Source organism: Amphibalanus amphitrite, unplaced genomic scaffold, assembly GCF_019059575.1.
Source record: "Amphibalanus amphitrite isolate SeventyFive unplaced genomic scaffold, NRLGWU_Aamphi_draft 001684F_arrow, whole genome shotgun sequence".
NCBI lineage: Eukaryota > Metazoa > Arthropoda > Thecostraca > Balanomorpha > Balanidae > Amphibalanus > Amphibalanus amphitrite.
The window spans coordinates 98,729-122,776 of NW_024883177.1; the positions used below are offsets into that span (position 1 = coordinate 98,729).

The following is a 24,048-nucleotide window of genomic DNA, read 5'->3' on the forward strand; positions in this document are numbered from 1 at the left end:
TAGTTTGCAACGAAACTAGTTGCATTGCAAACTAACGGATTTCGCAGACTAACTGTAACAGCTACAGTCTACACCGACTGAGCGATCACTTTGAAACTTTCAGTACTTGCTTAGGGTAACCGTATGTATAAAATGGGTAGCTCGGATTTTTTTATATCTGTGACCTAAGGTCAGGTCAATTTTGCGACTGCTCCATTATCCGTCAATGGGAGAAAATTGAAATGCGCCTCTTTTGGACGAATGTCGATCTACACCCTCTCAAACATCGGTTCATAGGAAAACATGACACACTGAATCGGAAAATTGCACCTGTGACCTCTTTGTGTGCCCCTGAGGTCATCTCAGATCATGAAGGGTATTCAGCAGTTTTTTGACAACTTTTGACAGAGACGTGCTCGAGCGGTGAAAACACTAAACCGTTGATCTGAGGTCGAATTTGAGGACATGCTGGCGAAAGAGCGTTAAAAGAGCTATCGAATGCGCTTTTCCCCGGCGCTGTAGCTCTATTGGTTCCCGGAATCCCGAGTTAGCCGTCGGTTGTTGGAAATCGTTGAAATCGACAAAATTTGACTTTTGCTGACCTCTGGTGACCTGACCTTTGCCCTCACCTTAAAAATGTTTCCTCTTTATTTTTGACACTCTTTCGATTGCCGCTTATCGCGTGTCGCTACGTGGCCCAGGAGCCGAGTTAGACGGAGGGCTCCCGTTAGCAACCATTTGAACATTTACGAAGTATTTTTGGTGCCTTCGTAACATGTTACGAAGCTGTCAGAGGAGGTTGCCACCTACTACGAATACCCGGCAAAACCCTTACTGGTTGACCTGACCTGACCTGACCCGACCTGACCCGACCTGATCTAAATGCATGAAGACATCATCCATGATCATAACTAACATGATATTCGTGATCAGCACCCCGAAAAAACCATAGCCACCCTTTACGACGTTCTCACAGCCAACGTCCCGATTTTCCCGACTTTTGGGCCCATGACCTGACCTGGAAGGTCAGCGGATGACCTAGGACCTTAACCCTCGCCGACACAGGGGGGTTGATGCAACCCCCCTAAGGTTTTTCGCAAATAACTCGCGTAAAAAGCGGCCGATCGCGATGAAACTTTCAGTACCCTCGCATTGATCAATTTTACACCTACCCTGAAAATTTCATCACCCTGACCCCAATGACCTTTGCCCTGTGACCTCTTTTCCGTGACCATGTTTGGCCGAAATCGCGATTCGGCGTATGTCGGCTCGCATTAGCCGCGTGTTTGCAAGCTTTTCGTGGTTTCGAACGTTCAAACATGTGATTTGATGTTGCTCCCATACATAAGGGTGGGTGTCAAGGTCACCTGAAGGTCAGGTCAGGTCATTGACCTTTGGTGACCTCGGGTGACCTCGGTTCACTTTTTCGAGTTTTTTTCATGTTCAAGGCTAGTTTTTTAGCTGAATTCGAATTTAGCAGCCATTTGAACATTTACGAAGTAGTTTTGGTGCCTTCGTAACATGTTACGAAGCTCTCAGAGGCGGTTGACACGTAATACGAATACCCGTCACAACCCCTACCGGTTGACCTGACCTGACCTGACCCGACCTGGTCTAAATGCTTAAAACATCATCTCTGATCAAAACTAACACTATATTCGTGATCAGTACCCCGGAAAACCACATAGCAGCCACACTTTACGACTTTCTAACAGGTCCCGATTTTCCCGGATTTCGGGTCATTGACCTGACCTGGAAGGTCACCCGATGACCTAGGACCTTGAAATTGGGTATCATCGGCTTCCTCTCGTGACGGGGAACACGCTCGTTTTTTTCCGTGAAGCTCTAGCTTGATCAGGGGCCAAACGCGAGGGGGGGGGGTCGTGCCGCCGAAGGACGCAATGGCCTGTGCCGGCGAGGGTTAAAATTGGGTATCATCGGCTTCCTCTCGTCACGGGCAACACGCTTGCTTTTTTCCGCGAAGCTCTAGCTCGATCAGGAGCGAAACGGCAAGGGAGGTCCAACGCCCCCCCCCCCCTCCTATACGTTCGCGGCTGGAAAAACACCAATACAGGGGATGGTTAAAGGCCGGCATCGGGTCTTCAGAATCCAGTGCGGGGCCCTCAGAGGCTAATATGGGCCTTTACAGGCCAGCATGGGGCCTGAGAGGTCAGTGTGGGACATTCAAAGACCGGCATTGTCCAGCAGGGTAGCGCACTACAAGGCCAAGGATGTATTACAAGTAGATTAAGGTCAATAAAAGCCGCATTTAGATCAAGAGGACGCGCCAAGAGTAAGCTGACCATGCCTCCTAAAAAGAGGCAGCGAGCATCACCTACCTATTCGATTTCTGGTTCAAGGAGCAATCATAGTAAGTTTAACTCTGCACATTTGCAGTCTTCTTAAAATTTTAAATGTATGTAGACTAGAGATGTCAATCGGATACCAACTTTTTGGTACCTTTACCGATACCAAACCGATACCAACTTGGTATTTGGTATTTTGATCCTAATGTTGTTGGTATTTTGTTGGTATTACGAATCCGGCTAATGTATAAGAGGATAGGAATTCGGTAAAAAGTTGGTATTTCCCTCATGTTCCCAAGTTGGTTTGGTTTCGGTATTTTTCATGGTTTTGGTTGACATTTGGTTTGGTATCGGTATCCTGATTTTCCGTTATTGACATCACTAATGTAGACAATAGGCATACCTTTAAGCAGGGGCGGATCCAGGAAAACTCCAAGGGGAGGGTCATGAATCGAAGTGGTGCCCCTACCTATACCCAAAATTAAAAACTCAACGGATTTCGTCCACTTCATTTTGGTGGTGCCCCCATTTTCAGTTTTTTATTTTTATTTTTTATTTTTAGTCAGTATCTTACCTCTTAGCCACAACCACATTTACCAATTGTAAGCAAGTATATATGAATGTGCTATGTGTATATATGTTGTGGACGCTGAGTAATGAGTACTTACCAGGAACGTTATCAGGTAAGCAAATCGTTGTCAGTCCGACGAACTTGACCCTGGCGTCTAAAGGGTCTGTCCTTGACACTTTAGGCTTGTCAGGGGCACCAAAGTCCTTCCAGGGACACCACAAACCTGTCAGGGGCACCTACGGCCTTGTAGGGGCGCCACAGGCCCGCCAGGGGCACCACAGGCCTGCCAGGAAGCAGGGGCACCACAGGTCTAGCAAGTATACACGACAGGCCTGTCAGGGGCACAACGGGCCTGTTGGGCCCATGAGCACCCCTAGGGGCAGGGGCACCACAGTCCTTCCAGGGGCACTGCAGGCCTGTGAGGGACACCAGCGGCCTAGCAGGGGCACCAGTCAACACAGGCCTGCCAGGGGCACCACAGACCTGCCAGAGGCACCAGAGGCCTGCCAGGAGCACCACCGACCTCGCAGGGGTAACTTGGGCCTGTCAGGGCCCAGGGGCACCACGGGCCTGTCGAGAGGCACTTCAGGCTTTTCAGGGGCACCATAGTCCTCTCAGGGCGCAGGGGTAGCAGGGGCACCAGAGGCCTGCCAGGGGCACTACAGGCCTAGCAAGGGCACCACTGGTCTATCAGGGGCACCACGAGCCTGTCATAGCCAGGCATCTCAGGCTTGTCAAGGCCCAGCGGCACCACAGGTCTGTGAGGGGCACCAGCGACCTAGCAGGGGCACCAGTCAACACAGGTCTGCCAGGGGCGCCACAGACCTGCCAGGGGCACCACAGACCTGCCAGGGGCACCAGAGGCCTGCCAGGGGCACCACCGGCCTCGCAGGGGCACCTTGGGCCTGTCAGGGGCACGACGGGCCTGCCGAGGGGCACTTCAGACTTTTCAGGGGCACCAGTCCTCTCCGGGCGCAGGGGCACCAGAGGCCTGCCAGGGGCACCAGCGGCCTAGCAAGGGCACCAGAGGCCTGCCAGGGGCACCAGCGGCCTAGCAAGGGCACCAGAGGCCTGCCAGGGGCACCACAGGCCTAACAAGGGCACCACGGGCCTGTCAGGGGCACCTCAGGCTTGTCAGGGCCCAGGGACACCACAGTCCTTCCAAGGGCACCGCAAGCCTGTCAGGGGCACCAGAGGCCTGCCAGGGGCACCACAGGCCTAGCAAGGGCACCTCTGGCCTGTCAGGGGCACCTCAGGCTTGTCAGGGCCCAGGGGCACCACAGTCCTTCCAGGGGCATTACAAGCCTGTCAGGGGCACCAGAGGCCTAGCAAGGGCACCACAGGCCTGCCATGGACACCACAGGCCTGCCAGGGGCACCACCGGCCTTGCAGGGGCGCCTCAGGCCTGTCAGGGGCACCACGTGCCTGCCGGGGACACTTCAGGCTTGTCAGGGGCGTTACAGTCCTGTCAGGGCCCAGGGGCACCAGGCCCGTGGTGTCTCTGCTAGGCCTGTGGTGCCCCTGTCAGGACTGTGATACCCCTGATAGGCCGGTGGTGCCCCTGGAAGGTCTTTGGGCCCCCGGGCCTCAAGGGGGGGGGGGGGCATGACCCATGTGACCCCCCCTTGGATCCGCCCCTGCCTTTAAGGTGAAATACACACGAAATACCATATCACACACGACAAACGTTAAACTATAAATGGCACAGTTGGTTGACTGTGAAAGTGACATAGGCCTTAAAGGGACTGTCCCACCTTTGCATTAGTTCTGAGTTGAGATAGCCAAGTTGGCGGCCAGGTTCAGAAACCACTATAATCCTGGTCGCAATATCCTCAGTTTCGTGGTGTTAAAGAAATTCGTTCCCTTCATTTGAAAAGTGGGCCTTCGCTAAGGCCCTATCTCTTAACTATTAACGGCCATTTGATGACGTCATCAGCCGTTTCACGCGTTCGACCTGTTTTACGAATAAGTTGAAATCGGCGCCGGGGAAATCTTGTTACTTGTTATCGTATGAGCCGCGTCATATTTGAGAGAAAATACCTATATTTGCTGCCAAATTTCCTCCACATTGACATGAAGTAAATCCTTCATTACGTCACGGATCCGATCTAAATGACGTCACGATGAAATATAAAAGTCGCAATATCTCAAAAAGTATACAATGAAAACGCGTAAAAACTTGCAGAATTCGTCACAATATCATGAGTAACATTTCCGAATCCTAAATGGTACTTTTTTGAAGGTGGGATAGTCCCTTTAACCCGCCCTCCCCCCCCCCCCCCCCAGTCGCAGGTGAAAATGGTTGCACCCCAACACAAGTGACTGGATCTGCCCTTGGGCAGGGGAGCGGCGAAAAATTTTGCCCACCCAGTGAAAAATCCTTAGAGGAGGCCCTGGGCTCCCCCCCCCCCCCCCCACCAGCACTCGACGGAAAGTTCATGCCACCAACACGGCGCGGGTTAATTGTTATGTTAGCTATCTCCTGTTGCTGTTGTAGCTGTGGAGTCAGCTCCTGTTGTAAGCTGTGGAGTCGTGGACCTGATCTCGAAGGAACTGGGCCTAGCAGTGTCATATAGCAAACGTAAAAATGTGTAATAGGTTGTGCAAAAAATAGCATCTCTTTTATGAAATATTTTTGAAACCTTCAACATCATCCCCATTAGTGCCGAGCTCCCAACGACGACCATAAAAACGTCCCCATCCCGTCAGCGTGGGTTTATCATAAGGATGCTAAGATTTAAGTTCCAATCCGAAGCTGAAATGATGGAAAGAAAATTTACATTTTACATACCGTAAGGTGGGGCTATTTGAGACAGTGGGGCTATTTGAGACAGTATTTAACCCTCGCCCATGTAGGGGGGGGTTGGTGCAACCCCCCCCCCCTGAGGTTTTTCGGAAATAGTGCAAAAACGGCGGCGCGCAGCGCCGCCAAATTTTGGGTACCTTATAGGGCAAACCTTGCGCATCTTTTGATAAAAAAAAATTTGACCGGGTCATGTCAGGTCACGGAGTTATGACGTCACAAAGGGAACAGCCTCCGGCCGGATTTTCACAAACTGAGTGCCAACGCCCGAGGTTTCTTGCCGGTGGTACGGACATCGGTTGATGGATCGTGATGAAACTTCCCATGCATGTTGGGGCAAGTATTGGCTATCATATGGTATAAGAAACTTGACCGGGTCAGGTCAGGTCACGGAGCTATGACGTCACAAGAGGAACAGCGTCCGGTACTATTTTTGAAAAGCGCCCGAACCACTATTTTGCTAATTCTTGTCACCTCAATGGGAATATGCAGCAATATTAGCTTCTATAGGGAGCAAATGGACATCCCAAATCCAAAAATACAATCAGATTTCAAAAATTTAAATTTTGGTTTTTCGAATTTCTGCCGCCGACTGTGACCTTGCCGACTTCCGGCGCTCCCAACGCGCCATTTTTAGAGCTAGGGAAACGAAATACATACCAAACGATAGAGAATTGATCAAGGAACACGATAGTGAAGGTTTCAAGTCGATATCTCCCACCGTTTTGCCGCAATCGCCGCGGAAAATTTGAAAAAGTCTATTTTTCCGAAAATTTGACCTTTGACCGGTCAAAAGTAGGTCAAATGTTGACCTAGGACCAAAAAATATACCACCAATCGCGAGATCTCGGCGAGAGCAATCCGTTGGTCTTTTCCGCTAAGCTCTACGACGCTCCGTTTTCAAACGCCAAGGGGGGGGTCGCACCAACCCCCCCCCCCTGCATGGGCGAAGGTGGCAGATCGCCGTTTACGGGCGAGGGTTAAAATCGCTATGAAATGAAGAGCGTTTTAAATTTGCTTTATTTTTGCTGAGGCGATTTACTGCTCGATTCCACACTTTCCTGAGCAAAAATATCACATAAAAATCAAACGCTCTTCATTTTATAGCGATATTAAATACTGTCTCAAATAGCCCCACTGTCTCAAATAGCCCCACTTTACGGTACGAAACAGGCTGACACAACTAAATATTTCCTCTTTCACTCCCTCTCACTGATTTAACCATTACACTCTTTCTCATTTTACCCTCTCTGGTTTTCCTTCTCTGTCTCTTTTTTCTCCTCCCGTCCTTATCCCTTCCCTCTAGTCTTTCTTAGCTCTCTCTCTCTCTCTCTCTCTCTCTCTCTCTCTCTCTCTCTCTCTCTCTCTCTCTCTCTCTCTCTCTCTCTCTCTCTCTCTCTCTCTCTTTCTCTCTCTTTCTCTTTCTCTTTCTCCTTCTCTTTCTCTCTCCTTTTCTCTCTTTCTCTCTTCCTTTCTCTCTCTTTCTCTTTCTCTCTCTTTCTCTTTCTCTTTCTCTTTCTCTTTCTCTTTCTCTTTCTCTTTCTCTTTCTCTTTCTCTCTCTCTCTTTCTCTCTCTCTCTCTCTCTCTCTCTCTCTCTCTCTCTCTCTCTCTCTCTCTCTCTCTCTCTCTCTCTCTCTCTCTCTCTCTCTCTCTCTCTCTTTCTCTCTCTCTCTCTTTCTCTCTCTTTCTCTCTCTCTCTCTCTCTCTCTCTTTCTCTCTCTTTCTCTCTCTCTCTCTTTCTCTCTCTTTCTCTCTTTCTCTCTCTTTCTCTACTCTTTCTACTCTCTCTACTCTCTCTGCTCTCTCTACTCTCTCTACTCTCTCTACTCTCTCTCTCTACTCTCTTTCTCTCCTCCCGTCCTTATCCCTTCCCTCCAGTCTTTCTTAGCTCTCTCGCTCTCTCTCTCTCTCTCTCTCTCTCTCTCTCTCTCTCTCTCTCTCTCTCTCTCTCTCTCTCTCTCTCTCTCTCTTTCTACTCTCTCTCTCTCTCTCTCTCTACCCTCTCTCTCTCTACTCTCTACTCTCTCTCTCTTCCTCTCTACTCTCTCTCTCTCTCTCTCTCTCTCTCTCTCTCTCTCTCTCTCTCTCTCTCTCTCTCTCTCTTTCCTCACAATATTCTCGACTGCCACAGCGTTGTACAGGTGATTCATAGCCGTGTGACCGAAAATAAATGAAAACTGCAGGAAATGCTTTCATGTTACATGCGATTGCCAAGTACCATATTAAACAGCCAAATCTGAGGCTTTGGTTCCATATTAAACACCCAAATCTGAGGCTGTGATCCATGTATAGCATCAGTCACATACACTTTTCCTTTGACTCTCACACTCAGGGGTGTCGTTTTCCGAAAATGATTGGTAGTGCCCAAAGGCGGCGGCTGGCCATATATGACGGGGCTTACAAGGTAGGGTACCCCCAAATCTGCCTTTCTCATCGGATTTCGGCCACTTATTTTTCGCCCTGGTCATTGACAAGACTAACCGAAATCTAAAAAAAACACAAAAAAAACTTTGGAAATCTGGGTCCACACCGGACGCCATGCACAAAACGTGCAGTTATATAGGCAATAGTGTCGGAGGAATGCACGCCATTCTGAAAGAGGCCCACATCGACTTAACCCTCGCCCGCACATGGGGGGGGGTGGTTGCCACCCCCCCAGGCAGTCTTTCTGCTCTGCATTCAACATTTTTAGAGCTAGAAGGCTGATTTTTCGTATAGCTGCTCGTCTATCCTTTCTTGATGTCCACTGAAAATTTCAAGTTTCTGTGATTTTTGGTTTCGGAGATATGACCTTGTTTTTCAGGTCATGTCATGACCGAAATGGCCAATTCTCAACATTTTGCGTTTGCCATGGGCTTGTGAGCTTTTGACACCCTGATTTCGGCCTTTTTTTGCCAGTCTTACCTCCCACCTATCATGGAACATGTTGTTCGACGATGTACAGGGGTCAAGGTCAGGGTCAAGGTCAACCTAGGTCATCTAAGATAATTGCGTTTTAGGCAAGCTGAATTTACTTTTTGTGAAGTTTTTTGACTGCATTTTTGGTTAAAAGCTTCTCAGATCATGATTTCATGTGATATGGACCCAAAAACAATCGGTGCACACATCAGTATACACACAGACACACACAGACATACAAACACATATAATTGACCTTGACCTAACTTGACCTGAAATGACCTCAGCAGCAAAATTCTGGTCGGATAGTGTGACAAAGAGGTTCTAGCTGGCTTGGCACCAGAAAACAGCATCGTCATCGGTATCTGATAAGCAGCGCACTTGATATCCAACGGTGACCCAAAACAGCAATATTTTTTAGTTTGACCTGACCTGGAAGGTCAATGACTGACCTGAGAAGGTAAAACTGGGTATCATTGGATTCGTCTCTTCCCAAAGAATCTTTTTGGTCTTTACTGCTAAGCTCTATCTCCAACAGGAACGAAATGGCGCGGGGGGGTGGCAACCACCCCCCCCCCCCATGTGCGTTCTAGGATGGGAAAATGGCATGTGCGGGCGAGGGTTAAAAGGACGGCTGTGCTGAAAGGGGACAGGAACAGTTTTGAGGGCCCAAGCCGACTAAAAAAGACGGCTGCGGGGCCAGGAACGGTTTTGAAGACCCACGCCAATTGAAGGGTTCGACAACTAACGAGGACTGGAAACACAACGATAGTTAGAAAGACCTGCTTGCCAAAATAAAAGGATGACAGTACGAGGGGCGTTCAGAAAGCTACGGGCCCGACCATGAAGGAGCAGAGAGATACAGCATCGACTCATTAGACCAAAAAGTTCATTTATTCAAATAAACACCGTTAAGACAAACACATTTCGCGCAGCGCTTCGCGAGAGCCCTCAAGGCCTCCATAACCAAGTGGGTTTTGGACCCATCCTGCACGTCCAAGACGGCTGATTTCGTCTCCCTGCTGTTAGCGAGGTTGCCGCTGCTAATTTTCTTATGTTGGGGAAGAGGTGGCAACCACTAACCAGAGTGTGCAAGGTTCGGAGAGAAAAAGTGGATGCGACAACAACTTGAAGCTCATCGCTTCACTGTTCGTCATCCCGCCCATGTACGCAGGTGCGTGGTCGCGGATCAGGTGCACACTTTACGTCAGCTTCCCTATAGCCTCTCCTCGATGTTCGATGTTTATCGAATGGACGCACATCATCAATTGTGTGCCCCTGTTTTGGAAAGTTGACGAGCGGAGGGGGGTCGCATCGACCCCTCCCCCTGCCAGGCCGTGTTATGAAAAATGCCCAGGGCGAGGGTTAACGCTTGGTGCCTTTTCTGCACTAACTACTATGAAACGAATCACTGCTCTCTTCTGGGCGTCGCCCATCCTATCCGAAATGGCGAACTATGCTACGAATAGAAGCCCGAATCTATCACAGAAGAGACTTAATTAATGGCCACTTACTTAATTTGCGTAAGTGGACATCCTAATAACACATCATTTAACCCTAGAACGCCTAGGGGGGGGGTGTATCAACCCCCCCCCCTGAGGTTTTTTCGAAGTGCACGCTAAACGGCTTGTCGTAGCGGGCTGAAATTTTCAATACCCTCTGGGGCAACCTTTGCGCATCTTTTGCCGAAAAAAATTGATCGGGTCATGTCAGGTCACGGAGTTATGACGTCATAAAAGGTACAGCCTCCGGCCGACAGTTACCAAACGTGTGCGCCGAATCCCTAGGTTTTCTGCCGGTGATACCCACATTGTTTGATGGATCATGATGAAACTTCCCATGCATGTTGGGGCAAGCATTGGCTATCGTGTGGTGCAAGAAAATTGACCGGGTCAGGTCAGGTCACGGAGCTATGACGTCACAAGAGGAACAGCGTCCGGTACTATTTTTGAAAAGCGCCCGAACCACTATTTTGCTAATTCTTGTCACCTCAATGGGAATATGCAGCAATATTAGCTTCTATAGGGAGCAAATGGACCTCCCAAATCCAAAAATACAATCAGATTTCAAAAATTTAAATTTTGATTTTTCGAATTTCTGCCGCCGACTGTGACCTTGCCGACTTCCGGCGCTCCCAACGCGCCATTTTTAGAGCTAGGGAAACGAAATACATACCAAACGATAGAGAATTGATCAAGGAACACGATAGTGAAGGTTTCAAGTCGATATCTCCCACCGTTTTGCCGCAATCGCCGCGGAAAGTTGAAAAAGTTTGATTTTTTTCGGAAAATTTGACCTTTGACCGGTCATAAGTAGGTCAAATGTTGACCTAGGACCAAAAAATATACCACCAATCGCGAGATCTCGTTGAGAGCAATCCGTTGGTTTTTTTCCGCTAAGCTCTACGACCTTCCGTTTCGAAACGCCAGGGGGGGGGGTCGTAACCGGCCCCCGCCGAAGTTAGTTGGTAGCACTGCTGCTCCACGGTGTACATTTCCTACCAGCCCGTAGGGTTTACATGTTAAATGGCCTGTTTTCGGCGAGCGATATCTCGGTCAACCTTTGAAGGAATCAATGGTTCTTAGTCTCAAATGATAGATCGATGAATTTTCTTTCGACAATTCCTCTACCATTTTTCACGAAACCCAGCCGATCTTCTACGGCGTACAGGGTAAAGATTTCTCTGCACGCCTGCACCCGCGATCCGCCTCTCCGATCGTCGGCGCGCGGTCCTCGGTAGCGCAGTCGGTAGCGTATCGGGCTACGGATCCGGGGGTCGTGAGTTCGAATCTTGGGAGCGCCGCGTGATTTCGGCTAGAATTGAATGATGTAGATTCTTGAATGTTTGCATAATCAATTATTGATAGCTAATTGAATGTATCTGCCCACTAATCGGCCTCTAAAACCTGTTATTTAAGAAATTTAAGAAATGAATGTAACGTGCGCGTCATGACTGCCCACCATAAGCGCTACCATATTCTAGTTTGAACTAACTTTTTGCTAGTCCCGACCACATATAGTAGGTTTTCTAGTTATACTAGAAATTCCTACCAAAGTTTGTCCTACCCTTCACTCAATATACCCTGGTCGTAACAACCCCCCCCCCCCTGGTCGTTCGTGTTATGAGAAATGGCCTGGTCGTGCGAGGGTTAACACACCGCCTTGCAGGCCAAAATTCCAACTCCTTCATTGTTCGGCCCGAAACTTTTTGAACGCCCCTCGTAGTTACGAGCTTCAGTTTTCGGGGTCTGATGCGGTAATGACCTGGCGTTGAACCCTGGGGAATCAGGCTGCATCACCCACTCAAATCAATATACCTATGGCCTATTCTGGAGCACTGCGGCACCTTCCGAAGTCGGTGTAGGGCCTCCAGCGGCTGGTGTGGAGACGGATCGGGGTCTATTAGGGGCGGTCGCGTGGTATGCGGGACTCGGAGGCAGTTATGGACCTCTATATCCAATTGCGTTTTCGAGCCTCTTAAAATCCATTAAGGACCGGAGTCCTAGACACGTGAAACCTCATTGTCAGCTACATGCACCTACTGTGGCTAGAGCCTTATTTATGTACTTGCATATGTGCTTATTTAATATTTGCTTATCTGTTTATTTTGATTTTTTATCAACTGATAAGTGACAAAAGATTGGTAGGGCTCAGCGAACATTGGTAGGGCCCAAATAAACATTGGTAAGGCTCGGGCCCTACCAGGCCTATACAAAACGACGCCCCTGCTTTTGTGAAACTTGGTAGGTATGTAGGTAGGTAGGTAGGTACCACATAACTTGAAATTACTTGACGTAATGACATGATGTGGAAAGTGAAAATGATACCTAGGTATTGATGGAAATTTATGGACTTAGGTACGCTACAAGAAGATTGAATTAGTCAACCAATTCAAATTCAATCTACTTGTGGAGTAAGTCTATAGATTTTCATCAATAGTTACCACTTACCATTGAAGTTACTTGCTATCATGTTGATTTTATACATAAGAACCTCATTCATTTTATTTGTATGACATGTTTGAATGCAATTTTCTCAATAAGTGAAGAAAAATGTTGGTAGTGCTCAACAACACATTGGTAGTGCTCAGCTGAACATTGGTAGTGCTCGGGCACTCCCAGGCCTATACAAAACGACGCCCCTGCTCACACTCCTTTTAGACAAGATGTTCAAAATTGCCACCTCGGCGACGGATGCACTCCAGCACCAGAGCCTAAAGTTGGCGATGGCGCGGACGCACCACATTCTTAAAGGAAGACTGCCACCTTCAAAAAGTTTTCTCAGATCGGCCTATGATTTATTCCCTGGACAAAACAAAATTTTAGAATTCACCTGACAAAGTATCATCACGTGAATCGCGAAAAAAATTGTCGATTATCATACAATTATCAATCGGTTAATGTCTAGCGACAATGTTTACACATCACTAGACTTCAAGGTCATAAGATTATTACATTTTATTTGAAAAAGTAAGGTATTTTATGATTTACTAATATATGATTTCATAAGAAATTGGCCATGTTTAATTTATTTTGCATTTAAGTTCGTAAAACATTTAAAAAATCATGGCTCATTTGGAATGGGTCTGGCCCATGCTAAACCCCATTTCCCACACTTTTTTGGAAAAATGAACTACTGAATATATAAGTTTAACTTTTATTTTGACACTCCAAAATTCTTCTCTGATCTCGAAACAATCAAAGTTTTGACATATATTTACCAAAAGATAAGAAAATTCATGTTTCAAAGTTATCGATAAACAGTAGAGATGTCGGTTTTCTTGGACTAAAAAAATGGCATCAAACTGAACTTTGGTCTCCGATTTCTCGCAAACGGGTTCGAATTTCGGAAAACCGACTTCAGTCTGGGACATAGGTGGCTCAGCTCTAGTGAAAACCGTTTTGTGAAAAAAGGTGGCAGTCTACCTTTAAGGAAATGGAACCAAAGCAGCTTCCAATGGCATCCTTCAGCCGCAGAATATCCTGGGGACTCTCCTCATCGACCTCGGACTTTGCATAGCCCCAGAGGAAGAATTCTACGACGTTGAGCTCCGGCGAGTGTGGCGCCCACCGGACCTCAGCGCTCTTTGAAATCAACTTTCTGGAGTTCGCTTACCAACTTGTTCTTGTGCAGGGTTTGGTGTTTGTTTAATTTTTTTCAAATAAACAAACATAAACAAACTGTTCACGAACAAATGTGTACGCGAACAAGTGACGTCATCGGTCAAATTTTGGTAAACAAACAACGAACAGTTCGCGAACGTTCATGAACTGTTCGCGAACACGGTAAAGAGGGGTAGATAAGACCCCTCCTTAGCCATTTCACTCCTAATTGAGATAAAACCTTGCGGAAAAAACCAGCGTGTGCGTCTTTACGAACCACAACGATTGGTATCCGATTTCAAGGTCTTACACCAACCGGTGACCCCTGAAGTCAGGTCAAATGTCATGAAGTAAGGGTTTGGTTTTTGGTTAATAACTTCACCAAAAATGGTAGCAGAGCCGCGATTGTGGCACCGTCGTGCTCTTCGTTGCCAGGCGCGTCGACTGATATACTTTTTGTTTTGATTGGGCCTTTTTAGGATGTTGACCTCAGGTCAAGGTCAGGTCAAAGCCACTCGGGTCACGAAGCTGCATGGAGGATGTCATGCTGCACATCATTCGATGTTGCAGTTCTTTCTGAGTCAATTGATGGCTCAACCGATTCGCTACCTCAATTTGATCGGAAGTTATTAGCGAAAAGCTCCTACTGCACCAAACAACCTTAGTGGCGTCTTATATGACGTCATGCAAGGTCTTAAATGCACAATTTAAGCCTCAGCGTTGCAAGAATAATTATAAATCACGATTCACGTACTTGAGATATCACTGGTGCATTTTTCACATGTAAAACATGCCTGCAGTCATGTCTGCACCGTATGATAACAATTGCTCGAAAGATATCAGAAAGGATGACTTGTTCATGAACATTCATGAACGTTCACGAACTGTTCGTGAACAGAGAATCGTTGGTGAACATGTGACTTTGAATGCCAAAATTGTCATTCGAAACGGGACTGAAACCATCGAAAGACGTTGAACCAATTTTTGTCAGGGGGCTCAGATCGCGTTATGTCGCCAAATGGCAGTGGTATGTCCTGTCCCTGAAAGTGCCGTTTCTGTCTCGAGATTTGACGGGGGTCATCTCTCAGTTGTGCTAATTTTCAGCTGCCCTTCTCACTGATGTGTTTGGTGTCATCGTCCTTTACATAATGCTTGCGAGCCATTTTATTGTTGTAGTCTATCGGTACTTGGCAGTGTTTTGGTGGTCACATAAGCAATGAGACTGAGCAGCGCCATCACACGAGACTGGACATGGGACGAGACTTTACTGCTACTTACCTCGACATTTCTAAATACTTTGACAAGATCTGGCATGACGGACTGTTGTACAAGAGTAAGCACGACTTCGGAATTACTGACTCACTTTTCGACTGTTAAAATCATATCTTTGTGACAGGACACACCGAGTACGGATCAGCAGCACCTTCTCGGCCACTAAAACAATAAATGCGGGCTGCCCGCAGGGATCCGTACTCGGGCCTTTGCTGGCACTTAGGTATCCGACGGACTTTCAAGACGAATAAAGAATGACATTCTCTTTTTTAGCTGACGACAAATCTATCTACGCCTCGCACACGACAGCAGACATTGACGTCGTACAGCTATCACTACAACAAGACCTCAACGAAATCCACAAATACATATGGTCGAGAATGGGCAATTACATTCAACGCTACGAAGACCATCCAACAAACATTTTCACACAGACATCAGTACACACCACCAAAGCTCACTTTCGAGGGCGAAAACGTACCCATTAATGAAACTCATACTCCCCTTGGCTTAACAATTTCTAAGGACCTACGCTTCCACCAACACGTCAATGCAATATGCAAGAAGCTACACAAATCACTCAGTCCAATCTACTCCATTGCACGTTACATACCAGTAAAACGCCTTTGGGGCGAAGAACGAGCGAGCGAGATAGTGAGCCCTGCACGTGCGGAAGGGCGAGAGGGTACTTCCAACGGGGCTTGTGCAAAGCACCCTACTAAACGGTCGCTAGCGGTGTGCCAAATTTGAGTGCAATCGGCCCAGCCGTTCCTGATATCTGGAAGTGGCATTCTGCACGTGCGCACGTACAAACTGGGTCCAAACTGACTTTTGCACGGCACCCTACTAACCGGTCCCCAACCGTGTACCACATTTGAACGCAATCGGCCCAGCCGTTCCTGAGATCTGGAAGCGGCACTCTGCACGTGCGCACGTGCAAACGGGGTCCAAAATGACTTTTGCACGGCACCCTACTAACCGATCCCCAACCGTGTACCAAATTTGAGCGCAATCGGCCCAGCCGTTCTCGAGATCTGGAAACGCCCCCTGCACGTGCGCACGTGCAGTAGCACCCTATCCGCAACACGTGGGAATTCATTGCCTGGTGGGTGCCTACCTGCATGCCAAGTTTCAGCGAGATCGCCCCATGCAGTAATTACCGAGTTACTGAAATGGGAACAAATTTGGCACCTCTTCTTTTTGTATATTGCACGTGCAGTGGGGGTCACTCACATAGATCAAGAGTATCCGACCTTTGGTAGAAGGGATGCAGCTACCCTATAAAAATTACCGCAATACAATCGCTCAAGCCGCTGCTGAGATATGGGCCTCTCAAAATCATTACTTTTGCAAAACTGCTTGAACACCCTTGACTTTTCACGTGGCACGTGCCACGACGGTCACTGAGATGTATCAAAAGTAGTCAATTACGGGGTAGAAGGGATGGGGCTACCCAGCAAAAAAGACCGCAGGCCAATCGGTCCAGCGGTTGCTGAGATATAAGCCTCTCAAAAGCGTTACAGGCCGGGCCGGGCCGGGCCGGGCCCGTTCATACTGAGATTTTTCCGTTATATTGAAAAGACTTCGCTTCGCTCGCTGCGCTCGCTCGCTCGTAACTATACCAAGGCCCATTCTGGACCAAATTTACAAGACGTATATAAGACCTTACTTTGACTGCTGTAACACAATATATGACGGACACATAAAAATACAAGACGCTGCCGAACTTGACACGCTACAAAACAGAACAGGGTGACTTGTGACGGGGGCTATGTTCAGGACGTCAACCGAGAAACTTCTACAAGACTTGGGCTGGGAGAAACTGACTGTAAGACGACAAATACACAAACTCACTTTATATCATATATTCACTAATCCAAGACACCAAACGCCATATTATATCACGATAATAAGGCCAGAAACACGTGCAGAAAACACCGGCAGAACACCACGCAACTCCAACACTTACACCATGCCTCCCAACCGGACCACATCCTTCCAGAAGTCCTTTTTCCTCTCAACAGGCAAATCCTGGAACCAGCTTTCCGAAACCATCCGATCCCTTCCTCCTCGTTCCTTTCAACGAGAGTTCTCGAGGCGACTGAGGGTGCCTGGGCCTACTCCGTATTGCAAAAATTGGCACTAATCAATCAATCAATCAATCAATCAATTTATTATGCGTCTTTTCGAGACAAGATAAAGCATACAGTAAAACATACGACACAATATAACAAAAGATAAACACTCATCACGACGCAAAGATACAACATCATAGCAGAATGCACAAAGCAGGTTAGGCGCACAAAAGCCTCAGCAGGCGACGGGACATAACTGTCTGACTAGAATTTAGCACGAAGCGAATCGAGTCGACCAAACCGTCACCTTCAGTCGGGCTACTTATAAAGCTAGGGTCAACATGGCCCCTTACAGTATCTAGCACGCTCTGGAAAGAACAGTTCACCAGGGTGTACGCGAGGTGCAAGAATGTTCCGTGTAAACGTTCAGGCTCAGTTGCTAACACAGCTAGTTCACTTAGTGCTATGTGCTTAAGTCTATGATCATCTCGGAATATTCCCAACAACGCGAAAACCACCGCGCGTCTGAGGATTTCTTGTATCCTGGGAATTTTTAGAGCATTAGCAATAAAATGGGCAATATTTTCCATTCCAGGCTATGAATGCAAATGTCACAACTAAATTCACATTTATATCAAATACAAAGGCACTATACACCTGAATGTGTTTTTGGCTTTGAAACAGAAAATATTCATTATTTCATTCTCGCGTATCCCAACTATAATTTGCAGAGAGAGGAACTTTATCGGGACATGCTGCAAATTTTTCCCGAAAATTTTGGTCAAATGTCAACTTCATGGTTATTACGTGTTCTTTTGCATGGCGACGATCTTGGCGACGGGGACTGTCGTGCGGTGGCTCAGCATTTCCAAAATTTCTTGCTTCGTTCGCACAGCTTTTAATTTACCTACCTTATTCTGTTTTGTGGGCGGCGCCCCCGGTGGGCTGAGTGACGGCATAGGTTGGGTCAGTGGCCTGTCGTGGCGGCGGCAGTGGTAGTTTTGTTTCACTACAGGGTGTAACGAAATTATCCGGACATCTTTCTTCGCGCTGTAATTAAGAAGCAAGACATTCTGATATTTTGCCTTTTGAATTATTATATAGCCACCTTTCATAAGAGCGCAGGTACAAATTTTTGGAGCATTCCAGCCACTGGATTTTCCAGCACAGTGGGTTTCATATAGAGTAGCGCCTTACTAACCTGTGCCCACAGTTGGGCGGCGCTGGTGGCGGGTGTCCCCTCATTCATCTCCTGATGGACAATAGTCCATAAGATATCGATGGAATTGCATGGGAACTATTTCCAAACCATAGCCCTTTATCCCAGAAGAAAAATAGGTCCTCTCGGCATCACTTCTCATTCTGCTAGGGACTTGAAGGTGGTGCGCCGCCCCGCATGAAGACTGCGCGGCTTGAATCAGGCATCGGTACACGTTCAGAAACCGAGCCCTCCTGTGCCGTCTGGTTGAGTGGCTCCAACCAATCGCTAGCCAGAATGTTGCGCCGGTAATACTCGTCACTGATAGTGGTTTTCTGTGTCGTCATGAACAGCTTGAATATTACACAGCAGCTGAACATGCTCCAGGTCTGGATTTTGGCCGGATGTTTGACGCCGGCGACGGCCGGCACATTCGAGCTGCTGGCAGCCCACACATTGCCGATTTGACGGCTCAACGGATATCGCAGCTCGAACAGCTTCCCATCCGACCAGGTCACCTCATTCATGTCTTCCTTCGACCAGTGGACACGCCCTGGCCTGAGGCCAAAGGTGGTGAACTGGTTGTTTTCCCATCAATTTCATTGTCTTTTCCAGTTTGAAGGGCAGTAAAACCAAGCTAAAGGGAGGGTAACGGTGAATCATGATGTGGGCCTCTTATTATCTGCCTTGGTAAGAATTCGAGTGAGTATGCGGATTAATTGGTGCCGTTTCCTTGTCGCTATCTTGACAACTCTCGTCACCACTTGGCAAATGGCGCCTTTTGCGATCGAGGCCGGGCTGAGTCTGCCACCAAGTCGCAGCTTATTACGCCTCAGGCAGATGTGCTACTGGCTGCTGCTGATGTCCAGCTGCTGACAGACCAGCTTCTGGCTCATGCCACCATGCCACCAACACGTAGCCTTACTACGAAACGAGAGACTGTACTCCCTTCTCTCCACTACCTTAAACGAAAACTATCATATGAAACCGTCGGCGACTCGACTCTTACTCAGAGCAAGAGTCATTTCGCAAGGTCAGGTCACTGCTGAGTTGAGAGCAGATACCAGAGGTATGCATTCATCCAATTTTCCAGTTTCTGACATTAAAAAAGAAACTGTGCGAGCAGATATGGCGAAAAAATAGATGTCCGGATAATTTCGTTACACCCTGTACGCTACGTTACCGTCATTACGTTGTATGTTTATGTTATATTCGACGTTGATCTGAAGGCTATGTTCATGTTGCTTTATGTTTATGGTGACTATCTGATTATGTTACGAGAGGTATTTTGCTTTATCTCTGTTATTCATGTTTATTTTCCGATCGTTTTACTAGGTTGTCGATGTGCAATAAACATTCTAGAATGGAATGGAAGAGCCCCCCCCCCTCCCCACCACCAGTAGGGCGCGTTATACGCAGACCCCAGTGGGGCAAGGGTTAAGACCATGCAGAGGTTCACTTATGATGTCATAGGCACTGGCGGATCCAGGGGGGCATTAGGGGCATATGCCCCCCCCCCGACAGGAGCCTGGGGAGGGCATTCAGTACAGGTATGCCCCCCCCCCGTTCAGACTTACACTTCTTACGCCTATAACGAGAAACTGAATAAAAATGGATTAGAAAGCCTTCCCAGTAACTACTTTTGTGATCAGAGTCGTTTTAGTAACCTCAATTTAGTTATCATTGCTTTATTTTGTCTAAAAATATGTTGCTTTTTAGTTCTTACCACAGGGGAGTAATGCCGCTTCAACCCTTTTGACCGTATTGTCTAACGATGGCACTCATATTGCGCAAACCAGGAATCGGCCCCCGCCTATGCTTGGGAATAGGGACGGGGACGGTTAGAGTATGATTTACCTGTATGGCCGCAGCTAGTGCAGCGTAACCGGGGGGGAGGGGGCACAAGGGGCGCGTGCCGCCTCATTAGATGCATGATGCCCTATGGGCCGAGAGGCCCTGCAGTGCCAATGGGCCGCTCAGGGTCCAAGCGTGCCTTATTTCGACAGAGATAAGACCCGCAGGACTAGTGAGAGCACCTCACGTAGTCACGGGCTCCTGAGTCCCCACATATCACACATCTCCATAAGGGCCCCACTCCGGCCTCTGAGAGCCCTGTGCTGGCCTCTGAGTGACCTTGCTGACCTATTAAGCGTCAGCTCTAATTAGGGTCCTGGCCCATACCCGCATGGAACGGCTCCACACCAGTGTCTCTGAGGGCCCATAACGGCGCCTGTGAGGGTCACACACCGGCGCCTTTGAGGGCCCAACACCGCCAATCTGAGTGACTAACACCAATATTTCTTAAGGCCCTACATCGGCGGCGGCTCTGAGGACCCCACACTGGCGCCTCTGAAGGTCTTAAGCAGGCACATCTGACGGCTACCTACCTGCAACTCTGTGGGCCCCGCACTGGTGACTCTGAGGGCTCCCAGTGACGCCTGAGAGTACCACGCCAGTCTCCAGGATCCCACAGGGCTCCTGAAGGCCTCTGCTGACCCTTGATGGTCTCTTGAAGACCCCTTGCCCCCATGCATGTGTCTCTGAGGAGTGAGGACTCCCACAACGATGCCTTTGAAAGTCTTCACCGGCGACTGTGAGGGCACCACACAGACACGTCTGAGGGCCCTACACCGCCACCTCTGAGACACCAGTGTCTCCTGAGGCCCCACATCGGCGACTCTGAGGGTCCTACACCGGCGCCTCTGGGCCCGATACCAGTGCCTCTGGCAGCCAGCCACCGGTAACTCTGTAGGTCCTACATCGGTGACTCGGCCCCACCGGCGTCTGAGAGTACCATGCCGATCTCTAAGAACTCCACAGGGCTCCTGAAGATACTGCCGAGATACTGCCGGCCTTCACTTGCCGCCTGTGAAGGCCCATTTTTGGCATCATACGGCCCGTTACCGGCCTCTGAGGGCCCTTTGTCGGTCTCTGAGAGGTCCTACTGGGTTATTAAGCATTCACATTTCGCACCAACAACTCCAAGGGCCCCACACACAGCCATCTGTGAATGGTATGGGCTTAGCGCCACACCAGTTTCTGAGGCACCACAATGGCGTCCATGTGAGGGCCTCATACCAGCACCTTAGAGGGCCCACACCGGATCCTTTGTGGTTCCTGCACCAGTGCCTCCAAGGGCCCCACACCACTGCCTCTGGGGAACCCACACCGATACCTTTGATGGTCCCACGCCAGGTTCCACACCGGCGGCCCTGGGTCGGCTCTATACACCAGTCATTCTGAGGGCCCCAACGGCCCCACCAATTTTCGTCGATTTCTGGCGCTGCCCGGGTATTTGTCCCAAAAGCCTTCTCCTCCTGGATCTGCAAATGGGGGTCAGTTGTCCTACCATTTCTGTTTTTTTTTTCAAGAAAAAAAACTCGTGTCAGGACTATGACGAAAAATAAGTGGCCTAAATCCGATGAGAAAACAGGATTTGGGGGTAACCTATGTAGTATGTAGGTTTGGCTCCGTGACCTGGAATGCCCCACCCCGCGCTGAAGCCCTGGATCCGCCAGTGGTCATAGGTCGGTGACCTGACATGACCTGAAAATTGTGGTTGGTGTCAAAAGATCCGGCTTGAATCGAAATTCAGGTATGCCAAGCTTCATCTCTGTATCGCCGTGGCGTTCGGAGCTATCGCGAAAAAAAAAAACTATGGGGGGCGGCACCCCCCCCCCCGGCCGGCGTGGGTGTAAGTGCCGCTTTTGTCTCGAGATTTGACGGGGGTCATTTCTCAGTTGTGCCGATTTTCAACTGCCCTTCTCACTCATGTGTTTGGTGTCATCGTCCTTTACATATTGCTTGCGAGCCATTTGCTTGTTGTAACCTATCGGTACTTGGCAGTGTTTTTGGTGGTCACATAAGCAATGAGACTGAGCAGCGCCATCACTCAAGCCATCCGCTTGGCCAAAGGCAATGACTGTGGCGTTTGAGGCTTATCAGTGCCAGAGTTGTGACGTCATCTTTTATGTTACAGATAAAGGAGTTGAAGATGGACGGCTCTCGTCGGCAACGACCATACCATGCTGAAAATACCAGTTCCCGTCCGATCACTGAAGTCAAGGAGCACCGGGCCCGGTTAGTACTTGGATGGGTGACCGCCTGGGAACACCGGGTTTCGTTGTCATTTTCACTTCTTCAATGGTGGCCACTGATTGCTATTTATCCCTTCACTGTTAATGCTCTTGCGACATGGCCAAGGGCGCCTCCCCCCATTCGAGTTGGGGGGCCCAGCTTGAAGGAATAAGGGCCCATTTGAGGCGGCCGAAGGTAATCCTTAGACCACCGAAGACCGTGTACAAAGGGCCCTCAAATGGCCTTAAAGGACCCTCAGATGGTCTCAAAAGGCCCTCAGATGGCCTCGAAGGGCCCTCAGATGACCTCAAAGGGCCCTCAGTTAGCGGCATAGGGCCCTCATCTGGTGTCAAAGGGCCCTTAGATGGTGTCAAAGGGCCCTCAGATGGCCTCGAAGGGCCCCAGATGGCCTTAAGGGGCCCTCAGATGACCTCCAAGGGCTCTCAGATGGCCTTAAAGGGCCCTCAGATGGCCTCAAAGGGCCCTCAGCTAACGTCAATCGCCAGCTGGTGCCAGATGGCCCTCAGCTGGCGCCAAATGGCCATCAGAAGGCCTCAAACGGTCCTCAACTGGAGTCCAGCGGTCCTCAGTTGGCGTCAAGCGGCCCTCAGAAAGCCTCAAGGGGCCCTTAGAAAGCCTCAAGGGGCTCTCAGAAGGCCTTAAAGAGCGTCAAAGGGTTTTGAACTAGCGTCAGAGGGCCCCCCAGCTGATGTCAGAGGGCCCTGAGCTAGCGTCAAACTTAAAGGGCCCTTAGCTGGTGTCAGAGGGCCCCAGTTGGTGTCAGAGGGTCATCCATTGGCGTCTAATGGCCATCAGAAGGCCCAAAAAACGGTCCTCAGCTGGCGTCCAACGGTCCTCAGCTGACGTCAAAAGGCCCTCAAAAGGCCTCAAAGACCCCCCGACTGCTCAAAGGGCCCTTAGAAGGCCTCAATGGGAACTCCAAAGACGTTAAACGGCCCTCAAAAGGCTTGAAAGGGCCCTCTGCTGATGGCAAAGGGCTCGCACCTGAGTGCGAGCCTTGTCAAAAACGGACCTGAGAAACCTTGCCGACCCTGGTTATCTGCGGGACTCCTACAGTTACCTGAGTGGCCCCCGTTTACTGAGGGGCCCTGGTTATTGATGGGGTCCCTGGTTACTTGAGGCCATCTGAGGGCCCTTTAAGGCCATCTGAGAGCCCTTCGAGGTCATCTGAGGGCCCCTTAAGGCCTGGTTACCAGAGGGGCCCATGGTCACCTGGTGGGCCCCTGATCAATTGAAAACCCCTGGTCATCTGAAACGCCCCTGATTACCTAAAGGGTCCCTGATCACTTGGATTCAGTGACATAGCAAGGGAGCGAGGGGGTACGTGCCCGTTCTCGGGTTTAGGGTTTCTTCGAAACCGAGGGGCCCTGCGGCGCCAGTTGGTAGCAGAGGGTTCGTGCTGGCCGCACTTCAACTCGGAAGGACACCACAGGGCTTGTGGGGCACGTTATTGGCTCCTATGTAGCCACAATTATCTTCATAAAGGCCCAATGCCGGTTTCTGAGAGACCTCGCCGGCCGCTCAGGGCCCTAGTAATGGCCAACGAGGGATTGGCTGCTATCGCTCCACATCCGTCTGTGATAGACACACGGCCCACACCAGTGTTTCTAAAGGCACCCACAACGGCAACTGCGAGACCCTCGCGCCACCTCCACAGTGTTCCATTTTTCAGACTTTTTGGTGGCAAATTACACCTAATGGGGAAAATACTTTCATCCCTAAAATACGAATGACCGACTTAGCTT

At 49.1% G+C, this 24,048-nt stretch overlaps 1 non-coding gene across 1 annotated transcript; it reads left to right on the top strand.

Annotated features, from left to right (window-relative positions):
- The first annotated feature begins 22,215 nt into the window (after window positions 1-22,215).
- Window positions 22,216-22,334, top strand: LOC122374625. The gene has a single exon (XR_006255259.1). It is a non-coding gene; the product is annotated as a 5S ribosomal RNA (ribosomal RNA).
- Window positions 22,335-24,048: the final 1,714 nt, after the last annotated feature.